Genomic DNA, 6199 nt, shown 5'->3' with positions numbered 1-6199 from the left:
TCCTGGTTTGGGAGCGAGGAGTGTGTGTGTGTGTGTGTGTGTGTGTGTGTGTGTGTGTGTGTGTGTGTGTGTGTTGGGGTGGGGGGTGCCCCACCTCCCCACCCCGGGAAGTGCCGGATTGCAAGTTTTACTGCCTCTGCAGCATCCCGGGGCCACTTCACCCCTGGCCACTCACTCGCTCACGGTGCCCACCCCGCCAAGCGCATGCTCGCGGGCATGCCGAGGTGGCCCCGGCGGCAAAGTTGGAGGAGGGGTGCGCCTCCCCGGGGTGCCCCATCCCGAGCCCCGCGGCGGTGTGCGAGACGCCCGCTGCAATCCCCTTGACCCTGCCCCGGGACTGACCCTTGAGGGAAAAAAAAAGAAAAAGAAGAAGACCACCTCCGCCCCCCCAACCCCCCCCTACACACACACACACACACACACACACACACACACACACACACACCCAGCACGGCTACTGCGCATGCTCCGAGCTGGACAGCTCCAAAGAGGGAAATTTAAAAACGGTTCGGGAGCTGCGACAGCGGCCAAATTGTGCAAGGCGAGGGGCGAGGGCGAGGGCGCCCCCCGCCCCCTCCGCGCCCGCGGCGGCCCCCGGAGCGCCTGCAGCGGCGGCCGCGCGAGGATCGGCTCCAGGTACCGCCTGGCCGGGGGCGGGGGTGGGGTGGGGGTGGCTCAGCCGGGCAGTGCCCAGCGCGGCGTGTGCGGGGCGGAGAGCCGCGCGCGCGCGGGGCGGGGGGCCGCGGCGCTGCCCCTCTCTGTCTCCCTCCCCGGGACTCCCTGGGAGTTGGGGGGTCAGCTTCGGGGTTCGTCTTGGGCTTGCAGTTTTTCGAGATTGAGAGGGAACAGCGTTTTCAGACTTTGTGGGTGGCGAGGGAGGGAGTTGGGGGGCGCGGGGGTGGAGGGTTAGGTGACCCAGGTTCTGAAGGCACTTTCAGAGCAGGAGCCCTGCGGCGCTCTCCCCCCTTGCAGGGGGGAATTGGGGTCCCCCAGAGAAGCAGACTTCACACCCCCAAGCTGTCTTTTCTGGTTGTCTTTTTTTTTTTTTTTTTTAAGGTTTTTTCCCCCCAAGTGGTCAAACTGCAGTTGAAATGCTAAGGCTGGGGAAGGAATACGGGTTTTGCCAGTCCATCCGTTCTGGGACTTGACATTTGGATTCTCCAGCCTTCCTCTGCCCTTCCCCCACTAAGGGAAAGAACCTGCCGGTTTCATTCCATTCTTTTCTCTGCTGCTCAGACCCTGTCGGACTTGCCCTGGGAAAGTGCCCTGTGTCACCCAGGCACCCCTCTGCTGCTTCTTTCTCTTCTTTTTTTCCCCCTTCCTTCTTTTTCAAGTGCTCTCTTGGTGGAACTTTTTTTCCTTCTCCACTGTGGGAAACCCGTTCCCTCCCACGGTTGCTGATGGGAGCTTTGTTCTCTGCTTGTCTCTCTCCCCCAGGAGATGATACAAAGTGACATGTCATCCACCATGTCAGGAATGATTCCAGACCCGGGGCCAGCTCTGCACCCCGCCCCTCCGCAGGAATACAGGTGAGGGTCCCACAGTTACCAGCACACAGAGTTTTCATTGTTTCCCGTGTGCAGTGTGTACCGTTGGTTGTGGTCCCGGAGACTGCCTCAGGACTATTCTGACCTTACACTTTGTGATTTGGTAAGAGATCTTGAAGGTCTTCATTTCAAAGTTGGTCTCTAAAGGGCAGGAGCCGGGGCTGAAGCCATAGCACCGCGGGGAGGGCATTTGGCTTGCATTCGACCGACCCAGGGTTCAATTCCCAGCATATGGTCCCCTGAGCACCGCCAGGAGTAATTCCTGAGTGCAGAGCCAGGAGGAACCCCTGTGCATCGCCGGGTGTGACCACCCTTCAAAAAAATAAATAAATAAATAAAGGGCAGGAGCCATAGGACAGGGGATCAGGCACTTTCTTTGCACACAGTCCACCTGGGTTCCATCTGTGGCCCCATATATGGTCCCCTGAGCACTGCCAGGAGTGATCCCTGAGCACAAAACCAAAATTAAAAAAAAAAAGTGGGCCTGTGTAGGATCTAGAAGCCTGGAGCAATAGAACCCCGAATGGCCTGCAGCCTTTTGTCCCCTCTGAGATGGTCCCTCCTGGGAAATGGGGGGTTGGCTTTTGTCATCCTTCAATGTGGGGGAGGCTGTGAGCAGGCACTCCTGAGGCCTGGCCTCGCCATGTGGTTTTCTTTTGTGTTGTTTGGTTTGGGGGCTCCACCCAGCAGTGCTCAGGGATTACTCCCAGCTCTCCACTCAGAGATTACTTGGCTCTACACTCATGACTCTCCCTAGCCCATAAATTCAGATTTATTTACTTTATTTTATTTTTTTTAACTTTTTGGCCTGGCCCACCAGTGCTCAGGGGCACTTCCTGGCTCTGTGCTCAAGAGTGACCCCTGGTGGGGCTCCGGGGAACATGTACTGTGCCAGGGAGCCAATCAGGACAGGCCACACGCAAGGCAAAAAAAAAAAAAAAAAAAAGTCTTAATCCCTATGCTATCTCTCAGGCCCCAAAAATTCAGTTCATGCATGCCCGTTATGAGATCATGAATGCTCAGAGCAAAGAATTGCTTTTCCTGTGATCGTCACAGATGGTGAAAACCCTGGACTTTCTTCCAGCACTGAAAAGGTTAAGCAGGTGGCCAAGGATCCTGGGGGTCTGCAAGCCCTGTCATAAGGCCAGCTTCTCTGGCCCCTTGGGCAGCTCTCCCTGCCTCAGTTTCCTCATCCGTAAGATGGGGTGAGAGATGGTAACCGCTACGTGAAGTTGTCCTGAAAATGAACCGTTTCGGGGTCACTATTGAAACTTGACGTGTTCAACAGGGGCTGTAAAAACCTGCAGGGTCACCCACAGTGCCCTAGAGGTGCTGACTGCACCCAGGTGACTGTCCCTCTGCCCTCCCAGCTGGAAGCCTCTGTGTGTGTGTGGGGGGGTGCGGGGGAGATTGGGAGGCGGCTTCCCTCTGGGATGAAGAGCTAGAACAATAGATTCTTGTAGCCTAAAGCTCCAGCAGAAAGCTCCCCCTCGCAACTCCCCCTGCACAGCAGGGAGGGGTAGTGGGGAGGCCTCACGCGGTCAGAGATGGACTTAAGCAGTCGGCCCCAGCGGCTTCCAGCTCGCCCGTCTTGGGCGTGGGCACAGATTGGCCGGTCCCGGGTTGCTGGGAGTCTGGGTAAATAAATAGAGCGTGAGAGCCAGGGCCTCGAACCTGCAGGTTGAGCTGACCCCTTAGCGCGGGGACCGCGAGAGACAGGAGTCTGGGGAGGCCTCCCAGGAAGGGGCCATCGAGGGGGCTGGCCAGGGGACCCCTGAATCCAGGGGCTGTCCTGCAGGGGCTCCCACCAGCACCCGACCGGAGGGGTCTCTGCCCAGCCTGGGTGTGCCAGCCCGGCCCCCACAGTCAGGCCCCTTGTGGCCGCCCCTCTCCGGGCCCAGGGTGGGGCGGGCAGAGAGCCGGCTTGGACGGCATCTCCACCCAGTGGTCAGCCCGGCTGCCAGGGGCTGGTGGTGGGGGGCGGGGGGGAAGGTGAGCTGCAGGGGATGGGCGCTGCCCCCCACGTCCCCTGGGGGGGGGGCCCAGACTTGCTGAGTCACCTGGAGTCAGAGCTGTCCTCTGTGTGACGGGAAGGTGGAAGAGCATCGGTCACTGCCCTCACGGCCACCACCCCATCCCCTTAGACTCCCTCCTCCTTCCTCCCTCCTCCCTCCTGCCCTCCTCCCTCCCTTCCTTCCACCCATCCTCCCTTCCTTGCTCCCTCCCTCCCTTCTTCCCTCCCTTTTCTTCCTTCCTCTCTCCTCCCTCCCTCCCTTCCTACCTTCCCTTCCTTCCTTCCTTTTTCTTCCTTCTTCCCTCCTTCCTCTCCCCCTCTTCCTCCCTTCCTTTCTTCCTCCCTCCCTCCTTCCCTCCCTCCCTCCCTCCCTTCCTCCTTCCTTCCTTTCTCTCTTTTCTCCCCTTTCCTTTTCTCTCTTTCTCTTTTGGGCCACACCCAGCGTCTGGCTCTAATGCTCTATTTACTCAGGCCTCCCAGCAACCCCCAGGACCCAGCCAATTTGTGCCCATGCTAAGGACGGGCGAGCCAGAAGTCACCACTGAACTTCTCTGAGCTCAGTGCTCTGAAGCCACCCTTAATGGTGCTCAGAGGACCTTGCAGGATCAGGGGTCAGACCCAGGTCTCCTGCCTGCATTCATCCCCTTGAACTGTCACTGCGTCCCAGTTCAGTTGCTGGTTCCTTAATTCCTTATTACCTGCCAAGACCACCCCATGAAAGTAGCTCTTATACCCATTTGATGGATGGGGAAAACCGAGGCTCCGCCCTCTGCTTGAATGGCAGAACCAAAGCGTTGTGGTGGGCAGCTAGTTATGGGTAAAGTGGGGGATTTAACACTGAGGCTGCCACATGCGCCCAAGGGCCCCGAGGAAGACCATAAGTGCTAGAAGGGCAGACGGTGCTCTGTGACCCTGGATAAGGCTCTGTCCCTCTCTGTGCTCTTTTGTTGATTCTGCATCTGTGAAACGGAGCCTGGAGGGTGGGGGTTGGGGGGCTGACTGGGGCATCCTGCACTCGCTTCTGTCTGGAAAGGGGCTCCACCAGACCCAGGACAGAGTGTGTCCCCGGGGAGGGGCGCTTTCATGAGTGCACCCCCCCCCTCCCTGCTGTCTCCTCCTCGCCACTCCCATCTCTCTCCCTGCATAATAGCTCAGAGAAGTTTATGGGTTTCTCCGTCCCCCTCTCAGCCCCGCGGAGAACAGCTCCCAAGCCCCGCTCAGGCTGCGGCAGCCCCCCAGCCCTCCCACACCAGCCGCCTGCCGCCTCATCCCCAGGGCCCTGTGTGGCCGTTAACTTTCAATGACTGTGCGGGGGGGAGGGGGTGTACGGCAGCTGGGGGCGGCTGCCCTGCCCCCAGGGAGCCATCAGAGTCATTGGCCCAGCTGAGATGGCAAATTGGCAGCCGTCTCCCGGCCTGGCCTGTGGCCGGGCCCCTTCTGGGGCGGGGGACGGAGACCGCCCTGACCTTCCCAGACAGCCACGACGGTTTCTGTTCCGCTGGGCTCAGCCGTCTCCCCGCTGTGTCCCCTCCACTCTTTTAGAGGCAGGGAAAGAGCCTCGACCTGACAGCCCACCAGACAGCCCCCTCACCCGCCCCAACTCTCCAGCGGGGGAGCTAACCCTGGCACAGGCTTGGTTGCAGCTTGTGCACCTTACTCTATCTTTTGTCTGGTTTACTTTGCGGGGTGGGGGGACACCCCCGGAAGTGCTCAGGACTTACTCCTGGCTCTGCACTTGGGGATCACTCCTGGGAGGAGGTTTTGGGGGACTATACGGGGCACTGGGGATCGAACCCGGGTCAGCTGTGCAGTGTCACAGAGTGCCACCTGCTGTGCCCTGTCTCCGGGCCCTGGACCTTGTTCTGGAGTTCAGGTCCGACCACCTGTTGTACCGATGGGGCCAGGGAGGGCAAGAGGCAGGAGAAAGCCAATCAGTGGTGCCTGAAGCCCCCCCTTCTTCGGGGACCCTGCAGCCCATAGTTCACTCCCCAAACCTTCTGTCCCTCCTGGGAGGAAAGAGGTGACTTTGGGGGGAAAAGTCCTTCCCCTCTCTGGACAGGCTAATTTCCCCTGTCATGTTAGTTACTTAATACCTATGCACTGGGGGGCCAGAGAGATAGTGCAGTGGGTAGGGCACCACATTGCATGTGTCCTACCTGCAGTACTATCCATATGGTCCCCCAAGAACCACCAGGAGTGATTCCTGAGCGCAGAACCAGGAGTAACCCCTGGGCATCACTAAATATGGCCAAACACCAAAGGCCAAACAAGGGGCTGGAGCGATAGCACAGCGGGGAGGGCATTTGCCTTACACACAGCTGACCCGGGTTCGGTTCCCAGCATCCCATAGGGTCCCCTGAGCACCGCCAGGAGTAATTCCGGAGTTCAGAGCCAGGAGGAACCCCTGTGCATCACCAGGTGTGACCCAAAAAGAAAAAAATAATCCCTCTGCATCAGGTGGATGGGTAGTAGATGGATGGACGGACAGAGGAATAGATGATGGATGGATGGATGGATGGATGGATGGATGGATGGATGGATGGATGGATGGATGGATGGGTGGATGGATGGATGGATGGATGGATGGATGGATGGATGGATGGGTGGGTGGATGGATGGTGGGTAAATTTCTTTCCTC

Source organism: Sorex araneus, chromosome 9, assembly GCF_027595985.1.
Source record: "Sorex araneus isolate mSorAra2 chromosome 9, mSorAra2.pri, whole genome shotgun sequence".
Classification (NCBI taxonomy): Eukaryota; Metazoa; Chordata; class Mammalia; order Eulipotyphla; family Soricidae; genus Sorex; species Sorex araneus.
Note: the sequence above shows the minus strand (reverse complement) of the source record.